The following is a 27191-nucleotide window of genomic DNA, read 5'->3' on the forward strand; positions in this document are numbered from 1 at the left end:
TGTGCATCACTCTTATTATCTTCCACCCCAAATTTTTTGAAATTCAAAATATTAACACACTAAGCATTTCAGCAGAATGAAGTTAAAACTTGCTGTATCAATAATATGCAAAATAATCTTAGTTGCTGACTTTGTTATGTTTAAAATTTGATGATGAATACGGTAAATTTGATTATCTTAATGGTGTTCTCAATAAATATTTTTTAAAATTATAGATAATTTGTAATATTTTAGGTTTAATGGTATTAATTTTTAAACTATCACGATAGCTATTTTTTTGCGCTATAACTTCCATATATGCTGGAAATGAAAGGTAACTGGAGATATTGCGAGTTAGTATATTTAATAATTGTGGGAAACAGAATTATTAAACCTTATAGCAAAATTTGTTGTTCATAACTTACTAGTAAACAATACCTTTGAAATGAATTGTATTCGAGAAAAAAATGGAAGAGGAAAAGTAGATATCACAAATAAAAATGAAAACAATCTTATTTGGAGTCATTAAAAGAAAAAAAAATAAACCCATCTAAAAATGTAGATATACACAACTCAAGGATAATTGTAAAATAACCATTAATTTATTCAAATTGCTTTGAAAAATTTAAAAAAAAATGAAATCTGTCATAAATTCTGCATTATTAAAAAGTATCATTGTTTTGAAATTAAAATTTACATGCAAATACTCTTTGTTCGTTTAGTAATTAAAAAAAACAATATAATATAAAAATACTCAGTATATTTGCACATATGCATACCCCTCCATGATTTGATTTCCAAGGCAAAGGAACAGTCGGTTGTTCGAATAGGTTTCAAATGCAGAACTTGCAGGATTTAGAAAGGGGTTAATTAGAACAAACCATGGAGTCTGAATTCTGAAAAAAAGAAAAAAAATTAATTTTCCGATTACAATTTTTCTTGAATTTGAAACCAATTATTTAAATAGCTTTGAAACACCCTGCATCAAATTTAGGAATGAAAAGGCGCATAGATTTCTTATAAGTACTATTTTCTGAATGTAAATGTCTTCTAAATTGGTCTGGAAAAAGCATTACAATCCTATATGTACTTTACTCATTCTTCCCCCTGTACTATGCTACATGATTGAAGCAAGCTCATGTTCCAGAAACATGTTCTGAATTTATTTGCCGCGTTTTGCATATTCGCGCTAGTACTGATATCAGTAGCCAAATGAGACAGAATGTTTTCCGAAATTGAAATCGAGGAATACATACATTCAGTCGGTTACAGTTCAAGGAAGATTATTTGGTCTATCAATAAAATGAATAAAATATGAAATTGTAACAATCTAAATTGATATCGTAAAAATAATGAATTAATTTATCAAAATAAATATAAAATTGCCCTAAAATATTAACTCTAAATGCATTTGTAAAATAAATTATTAATTCTGCTCTGTCTAACTACAAGCTAACGAAAATTATTGTACAAAAAAATGGGAGGTTTTTTTTTCCTATTTAATCCGCGTTTTTTTTTTCATCATTTTCATATTACTTTTATACTGGTACACTATCTGTATTTGTATCCTATAAAAAAAACGACGGGATTCACAGAATGCAAGGAATTACAAGAAGAATTAAAAGCAACCAAATTGTTCACGTAGTTACTTCTTAGATGATTTGAAGAAAGTGATTTTTGGAATTTTTGTTAGATCCCTAATTAACTAAATTTAATCAAAATTTTAATGTTTATTCTTCATGACTTTGGAGTACATCATCGTACAAAAACCATTTTTAACCACCACACCCTTAAAATTAAAAATATTGCCTTTTGAATGATCTACGCTATAATAAATTAAAAAATAATTATTAATTAATGAAGGAAATAATACAATATATTTATTGTTTCTAAATGCAAGATGAATCTATCATTAAAAATTTTTTTTGTTGCACTAATGGAACAGGTATGCCACTTTCTTTGTTTTCATTGCCCTACTTTTTTTTTTCTTTGTTCTTGAAATCCACATTGCGTAGTAATTGATGCATAATTTAAATAAAAGTATTTCCTTTCATTAGAGCTGACAAAATTTTTTTATAAAACAGTATCTCAAAAATTTTTTATTTAAAAAGTGCTACTTTGCAATTTTTAAAACTAAGTTTTTCATCACATGACTTTAAAATAAATACTTTTTTTTTGTCTTCTTTCAGTAAATTTGAAGTGAGAAGCACCGTTTCCCATCTGTTTTTGAATTTTTTGAACAGAATTCCTTTTTAATTTCAGAATTTCTTTTTTAATCTTTGGAATTCGTGATGTTGATTTATCAAACTTGTGCACTTCACATTTGGTTGAATCCATCACTTTTTTTTTTTTTTTAGAAAAAAGAAATGTTTTTTTAAAGGCGTGAAAAAATGATGAATGCTTTGAATATTTTATTCCACTGCCATGATTAAACACAAATTATCATGCTTTCTAGTAATTTTTTTTTAATTTAGTAAAATAGAAAAACATCTATTACCGATAGAAACATAAATAAAAGTAACTTCTATATAATAGTAAATCCCGACTTTTCTTTACATTCTTTTCAAATTCTTCATTCCTCATTTTAATTTTTCTTACTATTACGTCGTTTTCACATGATCGAATTTCTTTAACCTTTAGAAATACGAGGGGAAAAAAATCTCATTACATCCGTTAAAAATTATGATTTTGGCTGAGGAACGATAAAGTTTCTTACCCGCTTTTTAACTCATTGGATGATGTCTGCGACCGTCCCTTTTTTCAAGTAACTGGTAACACGTGGACTCCCTCTACTGTTCATAAATTTGAAATTCTCGTTTCCTTTTATTAAAATTAATCTGTTATCATGTATAGAGTGACAGCACAGGACTATAATAGTAGGTTAAGCAAAACATTAAAATGTCCGGATGCTTTTAATTATTTTTCTAAATTTAGTCCCATAATTTTTGAATTCGAAAAGTTTGTGTAATTAATAATAAATAAAATTTTATGCTATCTATTCTAATTCATGGCAATTTATAGTATGTATGTCTATACACATGAAAGGTCATTTGTTTTTAATCGTCTTTTTCTTTTTCAGGATTCAGTATAATTATCCGGAGCGTTTTGTTTTTAGCTTCGTCGCATAATGAAAAGAACTTAATCTGCTTTTTGAACTTCTCTCCATCGATCATTTGGCTCTAAAATTTAAAACAGATTTACAATTTCAATGTCAAGGCTATATTCCAAATCTAATTTATCTACTATTTGCACTTTAGAAGTTATATTCACAAAAATAAAATAAAGATAGAATTAATCTTAAGACAACATTCTACGACGTTTTGAATGAGAGTTTCGAAGCTGCTTTCAGTTTTTGTTGTCAGGTTAGTTCCAGACTTGCCTGACAAAACGGATATTTGAATCTTGAAGTCAAATATTTTTACCATCTCAACATTTTATGCCGTTATATATATATATATATATATATATATATATATATATATATATATATATATATATATATATCCGTGAATGAGAAAATATCAATCTTACCCTCAATTTTATCATTAGATTCTTTGTATTAGAGTTTGAACCACAAACTAATTCGGTAAAAGCATGAATCTCCAGATTTCTTTTTACAATCTTTAAAATAAGAAATTTATCAGACATTTTGATCTTTATAATTTTCATAATTTTAAATTTACATTTTATATGTAGGTGCAAAACATTTTAGTATCACTTTAGATGTATGTTATTAATTCCGTGTTTTCATTTGTTTTTCTTTCTAGGAATATTTTAATATTTTGCAAGCTACTTTCCTAATGATAAAGATGGTCCTCTAATTAAATATCGTAAGTAATAAAGTACTTCAACGAATTATTATTTTCAAACATTAATATCACACGAGTTGCGGGAATCCGCGCATAATTTTGCCTGCTCAGCAACTAATGAAAGAAAATAAACGGAGCTTAAATAATGTATAAAGGAAACTTTCCCAATGTCTGGCATTCATTAATATATTTCTTATCTCTTGATATGAAACCGAATACCATTATCCATGGTAACCTCATCGGAGTTCTAAATTTACCTTATATTTAGGTTACACTTTTACGGCTTTTGGAATTAACCGAGGTTGTTTGTAGCAGCCATGTGGTATCTTGGGATATTCCTTAACGAACTGAACATACTGGATGCATTTAATAATGAGAAAGTAAAAAAAAAAAAATCATGTGACATTAATGAAAGTAGGATGCAATCTACTTCTAATATATTACATTAAATGTTAAATTTATGCTAATTAATGCATTTCGTTTACTGAGACAAGAGATATGTTCTCTCAAGCGTTAAATTATAAATCCAAGATACTTCATTTTTTGTTGCATAGTTTTTTATAAACTGGTACTAATCATTGGTAAGAGCTCATTAGTAAAAATCGATTACTTCAGTTTTCTAGTTTCCTTTTAAAGCCATTTTACTTTTATTTATATTTAATTCTTTTAATTTAAATGAAGATGTGTTGTAATAATGATCATTTGTTAAAAAAATAATCGTAGAACATTTGAAGGAGCTTTGAAATTAATTGTATTCTTAAGATTTACGATGATTTCGGATTATTTTATTGTTTTTATTTGCAATGGTTGTCATATTTTCATGAATTTGATTAAACAAATTAGTTTTCTAATCCTAAGTTTTATTTTCTATTAAGTTTCTTTTTTTTTCCCTTGGGAAAATATTATGTCAGATTCAGAGATATGTGTGAACAAAACAAAGAAAACTACGTTAATTTACTTGGTGATTTATATGCAAATGCTTATTGACGACATTAGTCGCATCAGGACAATGAATAATTCAATATGTTTGGGCAAAGAAACATAATATTTGTTGTTTTGTTCTATTTATATGTCGGATATTCCATAGGAATGATTTGTTCTATTTATTTGTAATCTTGTTTAGTAAGTTTTTCTTTTATGTAATTATGATATTATATATTCTTTTACACAAATGTTGCCTTTTCGCAGTGGTTGAGTTTTGTAATTGATTTCTCATGCATTTCCTCATGTGCTGGAACTTTTACTCCAGGAGAATGAAACATTTTAATATTTTCATAATTTAACTGTCTGTTAATTCAGTTTACGATGATTTCGGTTAATTCGGTTTACGATGAAACAATGGGATCTAATATAATTTTGATTTTATATGAGTGACGCCATCTGATAATTAATTTAATAAGAATTAATTTAAAGCTTTAAAAAAAACTCTCGGACAAAATTATTGCGTCATAAAATAGAAGTTAGATAATTTCTTTTTAATTTGTGTTCTTTTCTTTTTGTCTACCACTTCAATTATAAAATTTTTTATAATATACTCCTAGTTTACGTACTGTTTTTTTGGGGGGCTTTTTTACAATGTTAAGCAAAAGATATGCAATTATAGAGTTGTTTAAGCAGGGTAAACCGCAGTGTGAATACTTAATGTGCCTCTACAAACAGTATCTCATACAACCTGTCGTTTCAAAGAGCTTGGCAATGATGGTTCACGTCCACGAAATTCATGAAAACGTACGGTGGGTACTTTCAATCATCAAGACCATCAAAAAGAGAGTTCAATGAAATCTGAGGGTTTCATGAGATAGATCGTTTAGGAAATGGGAATAAGGGACCGAGCAGTGCAGGCGAATAGCAAAAATAGAGTTTGAACTGTAGCCTTACAATATATTATATATCAGCTTCTCACTGAAGAAAAGAAACTCGTGTGCTCCAAAGATGCCGAAAACTTTTGAGACGGGCTGCAAGTCAGCGCTGGGAGAGATTCCTTTTCACTAATGGGAAGCTCTTTGCCGTCGAACAAGCTCATAACTCCAAAAACAATGGGATCTGGTCTGTAGACGCTCCAAACACCTAGGAAATTGTTGAACATCGCCAACATCCAACGTCGGTCATGATCTAAGGCGAAATTTGTGCAAGCGGCAAAACATCTCTGGTTTCTGTGGATGGGAGAATTAAAATAAGTCAAAAAGTGTACCAGCGGGACTTTCTAGAAGTTGTTGTACTTTTGTGGACCCAAAAGCATTTTAAAATGTAAATTGGACTTTTCTCTAAATTCAGCATCAGCTAGCTAGGTCAAAAAGACACAAGAATGGTGTAAAGCGCATTTTTTGGTGCAACATCTGGATATTGAACAGAATATCCGTCGAATCTCAACCCCATGGATCACAGTGTATGGTCCATTTTGGAGTCTAGACTTACACTAAACCACAAAGAATTTTGGACTCTCTAAAGCAATAGCTTCGGTGGGAATGAGATAGATTAAAGGTAGAAGACTTGCGGCCCATTGCTGAAAATTTCAATAAGCGTTTGTGCCTCAACATCGCTGCAAAAGGTGGCCACTTTGAAACCAATTGAATTTATTTATTAGTCAAAGTCTACTCTTATTATTGTTATATTTTGTTAATTTATTTATTTTTAATAAAGTTATATTAGAAATTGTTTGTCCGAGTTTTTCTGCCGCAACTTGTATTGTATATAAACCCAGGGAACATTGCAATCCAAATGGTCGAACGGCCACTGGTTATCTATAACCGTTGTAAATATAGAGTGTGCATAACTGAATATCTGAACATTTCAAGGTTATTTAAAAGGAAACAAAACACTACCATCTTGTTGTTCATCGGAAATCAAAATGAATGTTTAAATCCAATACAACTATAAGTGAGGCGAATGATATCGAGATTATTTGATTAATTCATCCAAAGTTTATTTTCATAAGTCTGATATAAAGCTTTAAAAAGCTGCAGATACGCATCTATGGCGACAATCAATTTTTTTTCCTTTGGAGCTACATCAAACAATAGATGTTTGTTCTACCACTATCAAATAATGATGAAGAATCTAAGATACTAATATCTGCAGCCTTTCAAAGTATCACACCAGACATGTTGAAAAAAAATATGGAATGAGTTATCATACTCCGTTTAGTTATCGTTCATATTTTAGAAGGTCTCTCACTTTAAACACTCATATCTGTTTTGGATTTAAACTTTCAGCTGTTATTTTTTTATTTCCGATGAACTTTAAGATAGTGCTTTGTTTTGTTCGTTTAAATTTGTCTGCAAAGTTAGGATATTCATTTGTGGACACTCTATATTTTGTAAAGATTGTAAATAATTATAGCTATACGAAGCATTGAAATCGAAGTGATCGGCCTGCCACTGACCATTGATCACTGTTGTAAATATTTTGGGTAGATTTATAAATAGTCAAGTGATATATGAATTAAAACGTAAGTATCATCTGACAAATATGCTATCATCTTTTATCAAATTCACTATCACATGGTGTCTATCATATGGAACCAAAATCTAATTAAAATTAATTAATTAACGCATAACTAAAAATCTGAAAATTGTTAAAGAATTGCTTCATTTTCTAGAATATGCAATTCTACAGAACTTCAAAATTCTACTAAATAAGAAAGTGTGTGAAAATCGATACAAAAATTCCAATTTTAAGAACTTGGAAAAAGGCAAGCTAAACAAAAGCATTTAAAAAAATATTTCGGAACTTAACTCGTCGTTACATAATAAGTCTGGGTGGAAACGCAATTTATCAAGCATGAAAAATGACTTTTTGGCATAAATCAGATTTGAACTAAATCTTTCCACAAAGCTAGTTTCAGTTATTGGAAAATTAGTGAAAGATTTATTCTTCAGTGTTTAAAAATAGTTTTCGCCACAATGAATTCCGACTGTGGCTGTTTGGAATATAATCTACAAAACTATTTCTTTAAATCTTTTTTTGTTGCTATTATGTCATTTGGCGTCCGTACAGTGTTTCATTATCTTTATATGTATTTTTTTCTGCGTCTGGTTTTAAAACACTCCGTTCTTAAGGAGAAAATAATAACGCAGCAGTTTTAGCATCGTATAACAAATGAGCCAATTGGCGAACGAGCCAATTTTTCTTTGGCGAAAAAATGCCATTCAGATACTAAAGGCGGTTGGGTTGACCATTTTATTTCCATGAAGGTCAAATGTTTCGTCTCCCCCGAATAGTAATCAGTGACTTTCCAAAGCCCTTCGTGGAAATTGGGATCACGGTCTGAATTCTTAAATTTCTTCTCTTGTGTTACTGAACTTTAGGAAGGTCTAGGTAAAGATACTGGCTTTAAATGAGAGCACGCGATCAAACAGGAAGCTTTATAGCACGCAATTTCTAGTTAAAGTGCTGTTTGCATCTATATAGGTAACTAGGCAACGGTTTAAAGCGGCGGCATAATCACAAAAACTCTTAATTTATCATTAATTTTTTTCAATCTTAATTCATTGCACAAGCGTTACAGTAAGGCACATAAATATAGTTTTATTAAAATGTCACATGTTTTTATTAAAGGTCAGTTAACTTTGAAAAGTGAGATTTTGGGAAACTTTCTCTTCTATCTTGTTTATATTCAAAACGACTCTTAAAAACATTTTTTGGAAATTTTGTTGGATACTTTATGAATAGTAATAGGCTTTTAACTATGCGTATTTATAAATTCAAGGAAATTTTCTCGAAAATAATTTCAAAGAAAGGCAATAGAACGATAATGGTACTTTTTAAATGTTTATAAATGGGTGAAAGATTTTTTTTATAGTAGAAATGTAACACTGTGTTTTATTTTCTACTTCTGTTTTCTTTCCAGATCAAACTGGTTCGACCTTCATGATAATAATACTAACTGATGTATGCCAAGCAGCTTTGAAATTTGCAATTTATATAAATTCTTTGTAAACTGAAAACATTAATTGCCTCTAAAACCAAAGAAACGAATTAAAAAAGAACAATGCACAGAATACGTGTTTTTATGTAAAAGAAATTTTGAAGTATAAATAGAATGAAAATGACCTGGTGAATTAGGCACTTGTTTCCATTGAAAAAAAATATTACACAGAATTAATTTAAGAAGAATTTTAACAACGTTTAATTCTTATTTTTTGCCAAGCATAATTCTAATAACTACATATTATTCAACTAAACATAAAGAAAATATTTGAATGAATTATAATTCGTAGATGAATAACATGATCTTTAGAAATGATTATTTCTAATAATTGAAAAAATGAAACCAAGATCGGAGCTTAAGCGTGCATCTCTAAAAGTTGACGGAGAAAGAGATTCTTAAAGTCACATTTAATTGAATTCTAAATGAAAAAATAAAAATCAGTAAAAGTTTCATTTTTTAAAATTTTAAATGATAAAAGAAAATTGAAAGGAAATTACAAAATTTCCTAAAAAATAAAATAAAGCCTGGAATTTTCCGGGAGTTAATTATGTTTAAAATTTAAAAATAGACAAATTAAAGAAAACTTTATATTGTTTGAAACTACTCAAATGTGGGCATTTTTTAAAAGTAATTTTAAATTTCTAAGAAGGGATTGACGTTTAAAATATGGCATAAATATGACAAAAAAAAATATTCGAAACAAATTTTATCATTTGTTTCATTAATAAAATTTCTACATTTAGAAAAAGCAATAAATAAATTGTTGTAAAAGAGAAAACACAAAATTCTTTGAAACTTGATATAATGAGAACGATATTCCATCTCTCCTTCTCATGGAGTTTCTTTGGCCTGGAGTCTTATATAAAACAATTATTCAGACTCCTGGACGGTTTTTTGTAGATCCCCAAGAAGAAAAATTAATTGATCCACTATCAAATAACTGTGACATTAACTTTTTTTACAATTATTTAAATTAACAGGAAATATTTTAAATATTTAAAGAATAAAGGCAAAATGACATATTACCAAGAGTTTTTATTTGTATTACCTTTTACTTTTTGATGCTTACAATAGAGGCCAATGGCAATTCACCAATTTAGATTTTCCATGTTTGTAAGCTTTTAAAACTCATTTCAATTGAAAGTACTTATTTTTAAAAGTTTAGTTTTAATGAACTTATTTTTTTATTATTTAAAAATTATGTTATTTAAAATGGCATATGTTATAATTTATAAACGAAAATTTGAAAGTTAATTAAGTTTAACAATAAATAAAAAATATAAAAAATAAACTTTTTTAACGCTTTAAATCAAAATAGTAATTTGAAATTTAAACAGTTTGTTGAAGTCATAGAGCATATGCTTTACAGTAGTACAAAAATATCAATTCTTTTTACATTACTATACAACGGAAAATTTACCAGTTGATAAGAAATATAATGAGGAGAAAAAAAATTAACAAAAATTATTTTTAATTTTGGTTTCCGTATAGAAATCGACAGTTTTATTTTTTAATTTTTTTCCTATCTACTTATCATATTATTGGCCATTAAATATTCAACTTCTCAAGAATCGTAAATTTATTTTATGAGAATTGGTCTGTAACTTCCAATCACGTATTTCTTTCTGAAGGACACCAAAATTGAAAAATTACTTCAATATACAATTCTTAGTTCCTAATCATTACATTAATCTTCACGAATGTCACCATCATGTATATGAATTACAATAGCATAGAAAAAAGTTAGTTTGGTTTAAAAAAATATTAATTTGATTTATTTTCTTTGCTTATAGTGAATAGCATATATTAAATTGATCATATATTGACATCAGCTGAATCTTAATGATATATATACCTTCGAAGTTTGTTTTCAGAAACTGCTTTTATGTTTGTAGTGGCTTTTCCTGGCAATTATTTTCTTCACCAAGAATTGAGTCAAGATTATTTATCAATCGATATTGTTTGGAAAAAACGCTAACAAAAATCAATGCGTCCCCAAAGTTGTATCAATATTTCCCTAATATAGGTAAACTGTAAATCCATTTTTAAGTGAAAATTGTGCTAAATATTTTATTATGTTATGGCAACGAATCATATCCACTTATGTCATATATTAGCTGAACAAATGTATAAATACCATGCATTAATTTTAATAATTAAAGTTATTAAAAGGAATTTTTTAGTTTTCCAAAAAAAAGAAAGTAGTGCATGAAGTTATCTCTCTCTCACTCCCCCCCCCCAAGTTCTCAAAGCAGAAATTAGGCCAATGAAAATCGATATAGTGTTTTAGTGTTATAGTGAATTTGTATAAAGTTTTTGTCGGAATCCATCAAAGAAAACTTGTATATCAGCTCTTGAATATGAAAACAAGATAACTCAAAAATGAAAGGAGAATATAGTTTTTCCTATGGTGTTATCATCAAATTTAGACTCACATCAAAGTTTGGACCGTAGCCATAAACAAAACTGACAGAGTTTTCTCTGTCTCTGTTTTATGTATATGAAAAGGTTACTCAAAAACACAGTGAGCGTGGTATAAAAAATTTTCTATGTAGTTCTTCTAAAAAATTAGAGATGTTTATCAAATTTTAGAACAAGTCAATTAATAGAAAATGCATATTTGATTTTCTTCAGTACACTACGAAATTAAACAGGAAAGAAATGGAACATTGTGTTTCTGGGCAAGAATATTGAAAAGAGAACAGGTCCGCTAGTTTCTAAATCTCTTACGCGAAAATCTTAAACGAATATAAATTTTATTGGTAATAAAATCATTGGATATCTCCTTGTTCTACTTTCTTCTTTCTAGAAATAGGCAAATTAAACGGTAATGATATCTTGACATGAAAGTTTCAGTATATTTGTGATATCTCTCGCGTGATAAAAGCTATACTTTTCCAAAAGTCTCGTTTAATAGATGAACATTTTATTCGCCACTTGGGACGCTAAAATCTAAACTAAAATCAGACGCAGTAAAAAGAGTTATTCGTCACACTGAAACTGATCTTTCATGCACAGCTTTTATTTTTATACCTTCGGACTTGCCTTTCATCCTGGAAGCACATAAAATTTCAAGATGCTTGAAAATTATACTATGTGGTATAAAATGGTATATGGTGTTAAATCGTGATTTGGTTCTCAGATGGCAGTTTTTATATCTCCTTAGGGAAATCTCGAAGCTCCGTAGAGGAAAATTGGGCCGATCATGAATTTACAACGCTTCAGATTGAGAAAATAAATCATTCTAAAAAGAGGTTTATTCCGTTTGGGCGATACAATAATCGCAGTTTTTCCAAGGTTGGCCAAAGAAAGCAACTGAAATAATATTTTCATTTTTTTCTGAAAAGTTTTCTCCGTTCGTCGTATAATGAAAACAGTCATAAAGATTTCTCTTCTGTTAAAAAGGTTCAAAAATCGTTTTGTACCTTTGTATAAAGAATTATGACGAAAAATATTTTTACTATAAAGGGAAAGATTTCTAGTTTAAAAAAAATAATACTTAATGTGTAATCTGAACCTGGTTCCATCATAATAATTACGCTTTTTCATCAAATATTCCTTTTTTGTTTTCTCTTAGATGAAATTTACAGAGATAAAACATTGTGATCGTTAAAAAATTCAACATTTATATTCCAGAAAGTCTTCACGTTTCAGATTTTCTCTAAGACAGAAAATAACCATTTTTGGAGAATTGTGCTTGTCGATTGGCTGCAGATGATATATTTAATTTTCAGGATTAAGTTGAAGGGTCATTGGGTGGTGTTATGTCTATACGTTAGAAAAGGGGGAAAAAAAAAGAAAAGGTAAATGAAATGGTCTTTAATTGTAATATACTCAATACGTTTAACTGGTCAGGAGACGTCCAAAATTCACAGTCCCTTCACTAAAAGACGAACTGAAATAATAAACATACCATATTGTAGAAGTAGACGAAAATGTTTAAAGAAAGACACTATTGTTGATTTAAGTTTAGGAAATTTGACGTTTCTGATGTCATTAAAGTTACTATTTGTCTATGCGTACATAAAATCTGATAACTCAACACGCTAGATGGATGGAATTTGCATATAATGCTAACATCAAAATTATAAAAATGTCATATTTTGAATCAAATCCATCAACAAGAATAAGTACACTAACAAAATACTAGCTAGGTTTTTTTAGGTTAAATTTCATTCACTAACTACAGACTATCCATTTCACTTGTTTGTTTAAAATGAAAAAAGTAAAAACATAGCTCTTTGTCTCTCAGTATTGGAAACATATTTATGTGCAGTAAACATACAAGTGAGTATTAAGATTCATTTCAATGCGTTTTGATACCATCTTATGTCATATAATTCAAAGAAATCTAAAATCTAACAACGCATTGATGTATAAATTTTAATCTATATACGATCTCACAAAAAGTTTCCCAAAAAGGCTTTTGAAAAGGCTTAAAATAAAGAAATATAACGGCGAGTTTCACTCTCAAAGGTCTGGATTTTTTTTTTTTTTTGGTCTTTTTTGAAAAGAATAGGATGTTTTGTTTGAGAAGAATAGGATAACAGAACCAGAAAACTGTCTGAAAATTAAAAAAAATTATAACATTTGTAGCAACATATTTAATCTCAAATAACAATAATAACTCTACTTTATTTGAAGTAATTTTTTTTTTTAGCTGGAAGTATATATACCTATCTTTAACGGTTTAACAATTAGCTGAGGAGAAATCCCGGATAACTCCTCACATTTTTAACCTTTTACTTTCTAGCATAGGAAGTATAGAGAAAATGTTGTAATGATAAAAAAAAAAAAAAAAGCGAACTCGAGATTTTGACGAATCTCTATGTTTTAGCCTGAGTTCGGAAAATATATTTTTGGAAAATGTCCGTCTGTCTTGTTTGACAAAGATACACAAAAATGCTTTGAGCTGAGAGGATGAAATTTGGTATATGGTCTTTATACTAAATTTGTAGATTTCTATCAAATTTTGAGCAATATCCGTTCCGGAGAGGTCTATCTGTCCAGCGGTTCGAATATAAGCTAACATGATAGCTACAGAAAGAACAGCCGCATGGATAAAATACGATACACAAATTTAACATATATAGTGTAGACATATATCAAATTTTGAGTTAAATCAAACGAAGGGCTGACCGTCTATCAATATGTACTTTCAGAAACATATAAAGTGATAACTCGAAAATGGAAAAATAGCATTAATAGCATTAGAAAATAAAATTTGTGCTTTAGATACATTGAAACGAAGAATTGACACAAAACTGCATTTATATTTGCAAAATCACATATTTAATATGTTTAATTCACTGCATTTTTGAATTATCACGTAATTGTTATGGTCTGCACTATAGATGTTGAATCTATGTGGTAAATCTTATGTATTTAGCTCTCTTCTTTTTGTAACTATCATGTTAACTTGTATTCGTATAGACAGACTTCCTCTGAACAGACTTTGCTCAGAATTCGACAGAAGTATTTAAATTTGGTGTAAAGATCTTATACCAAATTTCATCAATCTAGATCAGAGCGTTTTTGAGTTATCTTAGTCACAGACAAACGGACATTTTTCAAAAATGCGTTTTTCAAACTCAGAGAGGTCTAAAACATGGAGATTAGTGAAAGTCTCGAGTTCGAATTTTTTGACGATTACTAGACTTTCTCAATACTATGTATACGAGAAAATAAAAAAAACAATTATTTAAATAAATGAAATTTGGTAAGTGATCTTGTTGCTGAAATTTGTAGTTTAGTGTCAAATTTCGATTTTAATGGATCGTAAAACGGCTTCCAAGGTGTAGACTCGAATTTCTCCACTATATTTTGAAGAATGGAACTATCATCTTCGAGACTCTTGAGAATAAAACTTTAAAGATTTGTGGAATCCTTGGTCTTGCTCATAATTTCCAATTTTTGTGCTGGAAACAGACAGATGGCGTCTTTATTAAAGAGAACGCGCGAAAATTTAGGGGGGGGGCTTACTTATGTTGATTTCTTCTGATTTTATCCAATTCTACTTGATGCCGTTTTATATCTCTATGTGTGCATGAGAGAGAGCGATGTAAATATTTTCTTTCAATTGAAATTAATCCCTGAATGTTTCGTTATTGTGTATAATCCCCGATTTTACTTTTTCGGATATGTAGTATAGAGAAAGTATAGTAATCGTCGTATATGTAGTATAGAGAAAGTATAGTAATCTTCAAAAAATTTGTATTCGATAATTTGTCGAATCTCCACATTTTCGGAACCTCCTATTTTTAACCTCTTTATAAGTTAGTTATTTAACCGATAGGGGTAAGATATCGACAAGTTGAAATTTTCATTTCCCCATAACTTCCATACGATTGAAAATAGAGAATTCAGATTATCACCTGATCACAATAAATTAATTCTGTATTGAAAGGTTTTCAATGGGTGCAATTACTTAAAAAAATAAAGACTGAAATTAAGAAAGTAATTTTCAAACATTAGTTCAGATTTTTTTTTAAACCACAACTTTTGACATCTTTTTCGTAAGCTCCGAGAGCTTCCTAAATAGCATTCTCATTCATATTGAATCATTCTTACAGCTTCAGTTCTTATGGAATTAAAGGAGGAAATAAGGAAGTGGCAGGGAAGTCTATACTTTATATTTCTGAATCAAATGAATCTAAGTATTCTGACTTTCCAACAAGATTTAAAAAAAATAATCAATAAGAAACTAAATAAAAGAAGGTTTAGAAATTTTCGTAGTTCATCAGTAAAAAAAATTATAGCCAAGCGAGCTTTACTTGGGTATACAGATTTCGACAGGATCAAAGAATCACAACTTCATAGCATTTGCAAAAAGAATTCAATACTCAGTGTTCGTTGTTAGAATTCTGCCTTTATCAATTTAGAACGCCGAACAAAAATTGGAACGAGTTTTTTATGATTGAGTTCTGTTTGTAAAGAAATGCGTTCTTCTGGATTCCGCTCTAGATTCTAAGTTGTATGAAAAACATTCGTTTTAAGTCATCGTAGATTTCCCAATTCTTCTTTCTTTCTGCTGGCAAATATTCTTTTTTGTCAAATGATGTTAGTGCGAAATTATTTCAATAAAGGCAAAAAGATGCACTAAAAAGGCACTTCTATGCTAGGAAAAATACGCTAGAATGCTGATTGAAATGATTTAATATTAGGATGATGTTAGAGATAATATTGATTTATGTATCAAATAATTTCAAAAGTTTTCAATAGGAAGTTATTTGATACATAATTGGTTTTTCATATGTATTACCATCATTGGTGGAACATATACAATCTTTTTTACAGTTGAACTATGCATTGAACAACAAGGGTCAGTATTTCTTCACTGAAAAATAAATATTCCTGAATTTTTCTTACGAGATTATAACTTTTTTCTTCATTTTTCCAGATTCAATAAAATTTTTTAAAGCTATAAAGGTCTTCAAGTAAAAATATGTGTATGTTTGTATTGCACTTCACTGAGTAGTTAACAAAGAATTTTCATTTTTGACTCATATACTTTGGAAGGAGGAATGAACAACACAGAGCGATTTCTACAAAATTTTACGTATTAAAACGGATAAGCGATTTTTTTCACAGTTTCAGTAATAAGTATTCAGTTCAGTATTACTTTAATAATAATACCAATTTATATGCTTACCAATTTTTTTTTCCTAATTTTAATCTTTTTTTCAAGCCATTTAAAATATAATTTGCAACACATTTCATTGTGTTAATGAAAACCAAATCATTTTTATTGTTGCTATAAATTTTCATCATGATTTTTTTTTCATTAAGGATTAAAGTATGGATATTTGGCCTATTTTCCCATATCGAGTAGGTTTCTGTTATAAGCACACTTCTTATAAATTTTTGAATATTGTAGCAATTAATATTAAAGTCTAATTTCAGAAGTAAATAATGATAAAATTGCTTTGAAATGTGCATATTTCTAATTGCTGCTTATTTTATGTAATATAATTGAATATATATATTATCGCTTTTTTTCAACTTGACGTTTTATTTTATTATTAAATAAGTTGATTTTTCTATTGAATCAAGAATGTTTTTATAGAATAATTCTCTGATATATTAAGCAATTCATGAAACTTCAATCCTGAATAATTCTTTTTTCCTATCCTTATAGATTTTACATATGCACTTCAATTTAGCGCAAATGTTACTGGATTCGTTTATGCTAAATCACACTCCCATTTAAAATTAAAATTCAAGAAACTACAGAAAAGACAAATGTAAGATGACAGAAAATTAGAGAGGCATATAACGTGACAAACATAACTGTGTAAGATTTGGAAAGTAGTACCAACTATAGGATTAATAAAATTTGAAGTTTAAAAATACTTTGTTGATAATGTCATTAAAACAAAGTATATTGTCATACAAAAGATCTAAATTAAAAGTTTTTGGAATTATTACTTCCAGTAAATAAGAAGCATCAGAGGAAACTATTCTATACATATAAAATTGAATGCTCTTTTGTGTGAACCTTAAGCAAGGTGGTTATAATAAAGTGCGAAGGTTTGAAAGACTCCAGTAGAAAACTATTTGGAGTACTTTGATGAAACTTTGTATTTGTTATATTTACAGTATGAGGAAATGAATTACACAATAAAAATATTAATTACATTTTTTTCGGATTCGATGGTTCTTTTTATTGACATTATTTTATACACTGAAATTATAACATGTTTTTCTTTGTTAAAAATGTGAAAAGAATTATTGCAACATTTGCTCAATGTGTGAGCTTTCAAATCCAATGAAATGTCGCAGACGAAAGACAGCGTGAACCACAGTAGCACTCAACTTTTCTTGATAAATTTTTAAGATATGTCTAGTAATGTTGCCCTTTAAATCAGCGACAGAGTTAGGTTTGTGCTTATAGACGCTGTCTTCAAATATTTCCACAAGCTAGAAGTCACGAGGATTCAAGGTGGACTGGGTGGCTAAACAGTTTGGAAACATCTGCTATAATCCTCACCAAAAGTTCAGTGAGGCAGCTGTAAAACAGGCTGAAGAATATGAAGTTGGGCTCCATCTTGCATAAATATTATTGAATTTAGGTAGTTTTCTTGCAAAGAATTATCACATTATTGTCTAGAGTTTTACTGTAACTAGTGCCGGTCATGGTACAGCGAATGTGTTCTATTGATATAAGATTTTTGGGAAAAAAATGGAACAATAATAAAGTCAGCAGTTATGCCACACCAAATTACAATAAGCGTTGAATGCAACGGTTTTCCAAAAACAGCATGCGTTGGATGAGCCTTATATCTCACAATTCTGGATTTTGACTTTTTCTGATGAAGTGAAATGCGTTTCATCAGTCCACAGAATCATTCGAATCCATGATTCGGCAAATCAATTTTAGAAAGAATGTTTTTGGCAAAATAAATTCTTTGTTATAGATCTCCTAGTTTTTAATTTGCAAAAATTTTAACTTTATACGGATAGCGTCGTAAAATGTAGACTGTTCTAGACTGTTTGCACATTCAGCCTTGGTATTGATAAATCCTTGTTCTACATCAAGCGCTTACCTGTCGTTGTTCCACTAACCCTGGATCAAATACTTCCCTAATTTCTTCCTCAACTTTTTAATTCACAGCGCGTTGTCTTCTAATTCCAGGGTGCACCCGAAATTTCATATAGTTTCAAATTTACTAATCAATTTCTTCAAACCATTCAGAGACATCGGTCTTTTTCTCAAATCTTTAAGACAACAATATTCTTTCAAAGCAGCGATATAATTGCGGTATTATTTTGGTGAAAACATTTTAATTAACAGAGCAGGTTCTACCTTCGACAAATTCATGGCTGTGTTTTAAAGACACATTTGTTTTATCAGCAAAATGTTTTTAAAATTGAAGAGGTAGGCATTTTGGGATAGTAAAGGGGGAAAAAAGTTAGTAACCTACAACACCACCTGTTAAAAAGAAATTGAACTAAAATTTTTAAAATTGTGTATTTCATTTCCCTATGCTCTAAATATAACAAATACCAAGTTTTTTTAACATGCTCTGGGTAGTTTTTCTTCTAGAGTCTTTCAAACACTCGTACTTTCATCATGACCACCCCATACATTTCCATACTCCTTAATGGATTTAAAAGAAATTTAGCACATATATTCTTTAGTTCATAGAATGTTTAACTGAGCTATTAAAAACTTTCCGCGCCCTCCTAAAGGGAGTGAAAGAGGGTATTAAAAGATTTTTGGTTTTTTCCATTTTAACATCTGAATAAACCCTCGCCTAAACATAGTTTTTACACCATCCTGAAATTTAAAAAAAAATTAGCTTTATACTGACAATTAGTAAGCAGGCGAATTTCACTAACGTTCAACTTTTTTACGAATGAAAATAGAGCATTTGCAATTTTTGACAAATGTTACTCCAAAATGCATAGTTTGTACATAAATATAACCCTTTTTAAAAATTTATACCGAAACAATGTGAATATAAAAGTTTATTTCATCACTCAAACCTAAGGAGAAGTATCTATCTTATTCACAAACTATAATTACTGTTCTTTCTTTCTTTTTTTATCTTGAGTAGACATAGCAATGATTTTTCAAAAACATTCTGACAGGAATAACTATTTTGTCTCCTCAAATGTCAAAACATACAAAGAACAATGAAAGTAAATGTACCCACATATGGGAGTTCCTGCATGTGGGAAGCTTTCTAGAAACCAAAGGAAATGGCTTTTTCATGGGTGACAGCAGAAATCGATGCAATACAATTTTCCCTGAAATAAGAACCCTGGACTGATACGGGCTTCCCATCGATTTGTGAAATGCTCTTCTCATAAATCAACAAACAGTCATTATACGAAGCACTGAAAGGGCTCAACTTAGACACGAAAGAAATAACCACATTGTCAATAAAATGCTTAAATCAAGCAATTGCAGACAAATCTATGTTTTTCGAAGAATGAGTACTTTTTAAAAAATTGTCAATACTAGCTAACATCTGTTTGAATTTTTATTAGATTATTGTTTAATTCAAATTTTAAATTATATTTACAAAATTTTTATTTGTCTTTAACCTTTTGCAAATGAAATCAATTCACCTGACATCACAATGTGACAAATACAGCTCTCATCTGATGCAAACTGTATTGCCTTCTGCACCTTCCTTGATGTAAGCTGAATTTACATGTCACTTCCTTTTCTCTTTTTATACTTGAAATTCTACATTTTAGAGTATGCTGATGTAAAAAAAACAAACAATTTAGCAAAGTATTTCAAAATTGGCGTGAACTAAAAAAAATTCTGTATGTGGTCTTTACATCTGATTGTATTTTAACTAAATTTTGGACTATGTCCATTATTAGGTTGATTGTCTGTCATTATACTTTTTTCCGAATATATGAACGAGACGATTAAAAAAAAGCAAAGGATGAAGTTTAATAAAACTTTTAGACAATTGATCAAAGAGAAGGGTATTGTTCGAAAATACAGAGTACTTTCTATTTACTATAATACCAGTCTAAATTCAAAAGTGCTATATGGTGGGAGTATATGAAAAAGCCGAGAAAGTACAGTTTTGAAGATTCAGGATTACTTGTTCCGCATATTGTATGCCCATCACAAGCTATTTATTTTATGCAATAATAATTTGTATATTGATGCTAAATAATATCTTGATTGGAATATTCACTTTCGAACGTCTAAAGACAAAATTTGTTGATGTCAGAAATGTTTAAAAATTTTGAAATTATTTTCGTGATTTACCGCGAAATAGGAAAAATCAGAAAGACGCAAATCGAAATTTTTAAAAAGTGATTTTTTTCATAATAGTCAATGAAACTAGATGGAGTGGTTTCTCAAAAATTTTATTGCATACTCTGTAATAAAAGTATTATCTCTTTCCCCATTGCCGGATAAAACGATGGACCTAGTGTAAAGCCGTGAATTACTTGCCAGTATTTAATTTATATATCGTAACAATAGTTAAGATATAGAGATTTTTTGATGGGAATTCGGCATTTTTACTAAATATAATGTGTGATCCTAACCGAATTATATTCAATTAATCTCTGACATATGATTAATACAACTAGAAAAATGAATTTATGTTTTAATCAAGCTTTCTTTAACCAAATGAAACCAGAATTTTTCACAAATTGCAACTGAAGTCACAAAACATACCAAATTCCATGTATTTACTATGTCCTTGCTTTAACAAGCTTGTTTAAGCCCAGACCAATAAATAGTCAAATGCTTGACAAATTTGGCTTTAAATTTGACACATATCTATATTTTAGACGCGAAAGTTATAACACCAAATTTTATACAAAAAGATCTCTTTGTTTTGTAGTTATAGTATTAAATTGCGATTATTTTGATACGCTTGCATAAATTTTTCGCTTGATTCTTCAACTTTGTTCTGTAATTAGATTGATTTTTTGATTTCAAAATTACAGGACAATTTTGTCACACTTCAAATTTGTACTACAGACCTACAAAAGAATATATTTTTGTGTACGTTGTTTCAATTGGTTTAGTTAAATTATATTAAAATCCCATTTGAAAGCAATACTAGAATTATTTTGGGATGGACTAGGATCCTACTAGGACTAGAACCTTAACACTATTTTAGTCTGATTGTCTCGTTGATTAAAATAATTATGGTTTTTTTAATTCTTTTATTGGAATTAGAAGTCTTCAACCTCCTGATCGCTTTCGCTCACCAACCTCAATTTTGTTCCCGAATCACACATGTCCTCAAATTAGTGAGGTTTCTTGAGGGATTTATTCCTTTTCTCCAGGCAGCAAAATAAATGGAAACAATATGCTTTAAAAATATCATGAACAAAAAACCTCAATTCCAAGTAAAATGAAAAGAAATATTTTAGAATTAGTTAAAATTCAGAAGAAATCTCGTCATAATTATAACTTTTCCTGTTGGACTGAAAACAAGACATTAAAAAAATAATTTAAACAAATGAAATAAAAACTTTCTGAAAACCATTAAAAGGACCTATTAATATATCCATGTTCCTACTTAATATTTGCCAATTCATCTTTAAAAATAATATTTTTGATGCTGTCGACTTTAACCTGAATTCTAATCCCGGTTCTAGATTTCACTCTGGACAATGGTATATACAATTGACATGTGAAAATACTGCACTTTGATCATTAATAATCAGACCACTTTCTCAAGACTCTGATCTTGTGACTTATTTATGGTTATGGCGAAAGCTAGTTTTCACTAATTTCACATTGCAACCTTTTCAATATAAATGGCATATCTGCATCTTTTTTTTAATCTGTAATAATACGTAGTATATCAATACAATTGTGCTTCGTTGTGAATCGTCATCACCTTAACGTACAAAATGCAGTGCTTAATCTTTCCGATCATAAACCGAGATCCATTGCTGGATGCCCCAGTAGTATTTAAAAAAAAGAATGTAGGGTTAATACGTGTATTGCTTGGGTATTCACACGGGCGTTAGCAAAGACGAAAAATTTTCGTTACTCGAAAAAGATAAAAGGTAAACTCGGAAAGCTATTCTTCCTTGTTGCCACAAACAATGCGTCTAAAAGTAGAATTAATGAATAATATTGTTTGAAACTCACTTGTTTATAATTTATAATTTAGAGTTAATTAAATCTTTACTCTCCCTTTTTTGTCACCATTTCACCGTAAAGTTCAATATAAATATTTACTATGACTTAATAATAATTTTCATTAAATATTTCAAACAATACTAGCAAAGCAAACTTCAAATGCCATGGGTCAGGTGACTCGCTATCTACCAGTCACAAAGCGAATAAAACGCAATGTATACATAATTTTTTATATAATAGAAAGATTTTAATATTATTTTATTAATAAAATAACACTAATGCTGAATTATTTATACTTTTCTGCTAGTTGAAACACGTTAGAAAAGCTGCTTTAGATCTAAATTTCGATGATTTTATAAAAGCACAACCCCTTAAAATATGCATATGGTTTCAATCCCATTACGGCCTTTATTACGGAAGTCAGCATCTGCCACCAGGATCATTTTCCGAACACGTCTCACCATTTGGAGCGGTTGCAGTTACGTTTTAAAGACTCTTCCTACCCAAAACTGTTTTCGCAGACGCAAGCCGATACTTATTTAAACGAAACTGCAGTAGGCCGAAATGCCAGATGCTTACCGTTTCGATCCTTTTCCCTCGACAACGATTTCCCTCTCTTCAATTCAAATAAAAGACGTTACGGTCGAAGATTTTGAATCTCTAAGTATTTGGTCAGTGATTTATTGATGTAAGTTGCGAAAATTTAAAGTGTTATTCTGCTTTTTTTTAAAAATAATTCTTTTTTAAAATTATCATAATTTAATCCAAAGATTTTTAAAAAAAAATTCCCTTGAATAAAATTCAGAATTTTTTAAACGAAGACATGATTTTAATTGATTTTTTCAATTAAAATTTAGCCTAAACCCTTTTTTTTATTCTTAAAAACTTCTCTACTGTTACTAATATTTTTTCAGCTATATTTTTTTTTAAAGATTTGCTGAAATATGCAAGAAACAAAACGAATTTTAAGATGCGTCTAATATTTAATAAAAAGTAAAATTTTTAATATTTTTTGTTATAAATTAAAAATATTGCTTGTTTTTGAGACTGACATTTGCATTCATATATAAAAGATCAGACATCCTTATAAATATAGAATAATATATCTATATTGGCCGAATATCCCATTCTATTGTACTTTCGCTCAAAAATTTAATATTTGTATTATAAATGGTTGGTAAAAGTTTCACTTAAATATTTAAGTAATTTTGTCTGAAAGATTGAGCAAAATATTCTTAAATCCCAAATTTTGCTATTCATACTAATACTATTTTGAAAGCATTACATCATTCCTTAATCATTACCAATTCATTTCGTTAATTTTCTGTCATTTCTCCTAAAATTTGTATTTTAATTTAAAACAAAAAACACAAAACTTAAAAAAATACGAAATATTTTTTACAAAAACCAAATATGCTTTTTAAAATTATGAGTACATAAAATAGAATTCTTCAATATTGAAATCTTATACATACTACAGAATATTTTTTCATAATTGGTTCGATATATCATATAACCATATCTCCAATTCAACATAAAATTCAATTTACTACAATAAGAAAGCAAATAATAATAAGAATAATATATTTTTATATATCGAATTAAATTACAGAGAAAAAGATAATTTTTAAAAATGAGCACGCTGTAAAATTTTTTCTTAATTGCTTACTTGTGAAGTTAAAATTTAGTTGTAAGTTTAGCAAAAATTAAAAAGCATATTAAAAACCTATTTTAAACAAAAAACAGTTATTATATCTTCAAGGATTTATCTTCAACAATGGAAGTAAAATCTAGGATGAAATATTTATAGCAACAATGAAAATTATTTGAGTTACTTGACAACTGTGAAATATATTTTTATAAGATTACGCATAAAATATTTTTTAAATTAATTAAAAACCAGTAAAAATAATAGAAAAAGTAATTAAATAATTGAAAAGACAATATTTTAAGTTTTACGATGACGTGAAAAACATTTTTGCGCTGATTTCGAAAATTACCGTGAAAAAACATCGATATTTATCGTTTAATTTTTAATTAATAATTTTAAACAACATTTAATTAAAATTCCCCCCAAAAAATCGCACCAATTTACACATTTTCATCTTCCATTGTGGAAGTCCCAATTTTACAGATTTTTTTTCTTTAAAGCTTCCATAAATTTTCATTTCTACTAATGAATGTTTGCGTCTCTGTTTCTATCTTCGCACGTTAACACTCTACGGGTCAGATCATTCGATTTGGATTTATCAAACCTAGCACACACATACTTTGGATGGTAAACATTAGCATCTAAGTGCCATTTTTTTTTTTTTTTTTTTGAAATTTCCGTTAATTAAAAACTATGCGAAATGTTTCAGCATAGCGAAAATATCACAGCATGAAAATTTAAAAAATATTATTAATTTTTTTCTATTTTTCTTATCAATTTTATTTCCGTTTTTGTACTGTATAATTTTCTCGATTTTTAATTAAATTTAAATTATCCTCATACTTTACACATTATATTTCATTGCTAAATTGAAACTCAAATCGTTTTAATTGTTGCTAATAATCTTTCATTCCTAATTTTTTTCAGTACTGATGATCACGTTAAGAAGATTTGGCTTATTTTTCCATGTTAAGTAAATTTCAAAATAAGATTTGCCTTCAATAAAAACTTTGTACTTACAATTCAAGTTTAATTTTAGAATCAAACTATGACTAAAACTTTTAAAGGATATTCTAAATGTTACTGTTCTTTCTTGTAATGTAATGAGATACATAAAGATGAACTGCGATATTTATTTACCGAAGTTGTCGCTTAAAACTCTAAAATTTCGCATGCCTGTTTATTAACACATTTCCATCTTTCAAAGTATATATGTGTCAAATTTGGTATTTCTAGGTCGAACGGTCAAGCGCGCACGCAGATTTGGATGGGAATCTTGAAATAGAATTCCTCTTTCCCCACAAATGCAGCATATTTCGTATGCAGTATTTTTAGATTTCATGTACGAGAAAGTGAGGTACAGTTCATCCTATTTTCTTTCTCAGATATCAATTTAAGCTACAACATTTGTGATAATACCATTGATCAAGGGGGAAAAAATTTAAAAATATTTTTAAAGTATAGTTACAACGATATCCCGTAAGACGTATGTACTCAAATCAAAGGGCAATTCCAAACCATTATTAGACTCACTATTAATATCTTTACTTATCCAGTGACTTGTCATCCCCAAATTCGCGGTGGGTGACCCTCTCCTCAGTCATTTGTAGCAGAAAAATTATGAACAACTACACCGACTCGTACCCGGCACACGAAAAAATCTGATTGATTGGAACGCTAAGACAGCAAAGACAAGAACTGTGGTTGAGTTCTGAAGGTCATTATCACCATGATATAACCGTAGGATGCAGGTCCCTTCATCGGTAGGGAGTTGCCGACTCCACATCATTTTTGTACCCAACGAAGAAATGAGAACCAATCATCATTCCGGAAGCTCTCATCTCCAAATTTGAAATGCCCCTTGGTGGACGTATAAGAAAGTTACTCTGCCATATCATCTGAAAATAATGGCAATTTCTCAATGGTATAAACATTCGATTTGATTGAAATGGATAATTGCATAACAAATTTGTGAAGCCTTGTTTTACAAGAACTTACTTGAATTTACAGCTCAAGTTCATATCTTAAATTTATAATAATAGAGTTTAATTTTGTTATAACGCTAAGATAAGAACTTCATAATAAAATAAATAGTTAAAATTAGAGAAATAGTTAATAAGAGGGTTAATTTATTTGGGTAAAACTGGAATATCGTGAGAAATTGATTCTTTCTCGAAAATGCTCATCCATACAACTATACCCTCTACAAATATCTGTGAATAGCCTTGCCAAATTCGATGAAAATTCCTCGCTCTATGCTGCAGAACATTTTCGAAAATTCTCCATTAATTAAGAGAGGAAGAATCTTATATTTCCTATAAATCTAAATCGAGTTTAAATTAAATTTTTCAAATTATTTTCATTCAAAGTAAATGTACTACATTTTATATAACGTATACGTTTTTGAGAAAAGATTTATTTTCACAAGAAATCTTTTTTAACGATATCCTTTGATTTTTGACATTGTTGCACGAATCTTTCTAATTTTTAACATTTTATTTTTCTTCAAAATAATGAGTGTTACTTGAGTAGGAAGCCAAGAGAAGCATATTCTTCATATTTTCCGACTCTTCCAAATTTCTTACTCAAATTCTGACACACTAGAAATTGTTCCTCATAGTAATAAACTAAATGCTTTTTCCCCATTCTAATCATTTATGAATTATTTATATTCAACTGTATTTGGATTGAGAGATTCAAAATCCCAAGAATCTAGTATAAGCTCTTTATTCAATGCTCAACTGTAAATGTGGTATAGGAATTTAGTCTCATCAAGTGGCAAAATTCCGAGTGTTTTAATATCAACACGTGACTCGGCCGGAGAATAGCAATGGGGAATTAAACGTTGATGATTGTCATAATTTTGCTACTTGATGATTTAATTTGTGCAAAAGGCAGCCACCCTCCACAACCTGTTTTTTTATTTTAACAATATGTGTTCGCCTTCAAAGTCAATGTACATTTAGTAAAAATATTTAAAAGATTAATTTATTTGATTTTAATTTATTTATTCTTCAGTTTCACATTCAAATATACATAAATTAACCACAGAAAGTGTTAACCTATTTTCCTCTTTATACATTTCCAAAAACTATACGGTTTGTGTTTCTCTCGTCATATGGATTTCTATGTGAATCTCTGATCATTTCACATTAGCAATAATCTGATAGATATCTATAAACGAAGAGGAGAAAACAGCATGAAAATTTTATTTAAATGATCATGTGGTTCTGTGAA

The 27191-nt window shown here is 29.0% G+C and overlaps 1 long non-coding RNA gene across 3 annotated transcripts in view; it reads right to left on the reverse strand.

Annotated features, from left to right (window-relative positions):
- Positions 1 to 629: 629 nt before the first annotated feature.
- Positions 630 to 27191, reverse strand: part of LOC129959349 (uncharacterized) — a 336984-nt gene continuing 310422 nt past the window's right edge. For 2 of the 3 annotated variants that reach the window (XR_008783419.1, XR_008783417.1), the window contains one exon: positions 630 to 875. This is a non-coding gene — a long non-coding RNA (uncharacterized LOC129959349). Of the gene's footprint in view, positions 876 to 5831; positions 5942 to 27191 lie in introns of those variants that run through there. The other variant, XR_008783418.1, reaches the window with a different exon arrangement.

This window comes from Argiope bruennichi, chromosome 2 (genome assembly GCF_947563725.1).
Source record: "Argiope bruennichi chromosome 2, qqArgBrue1.1, whole genome shotgun sequence".
NCBI lineage: Eukaryota > Metazoa > Arthropoda > Arachnida > Araneae > Araneidae > Argiope > Argiope bruennichi.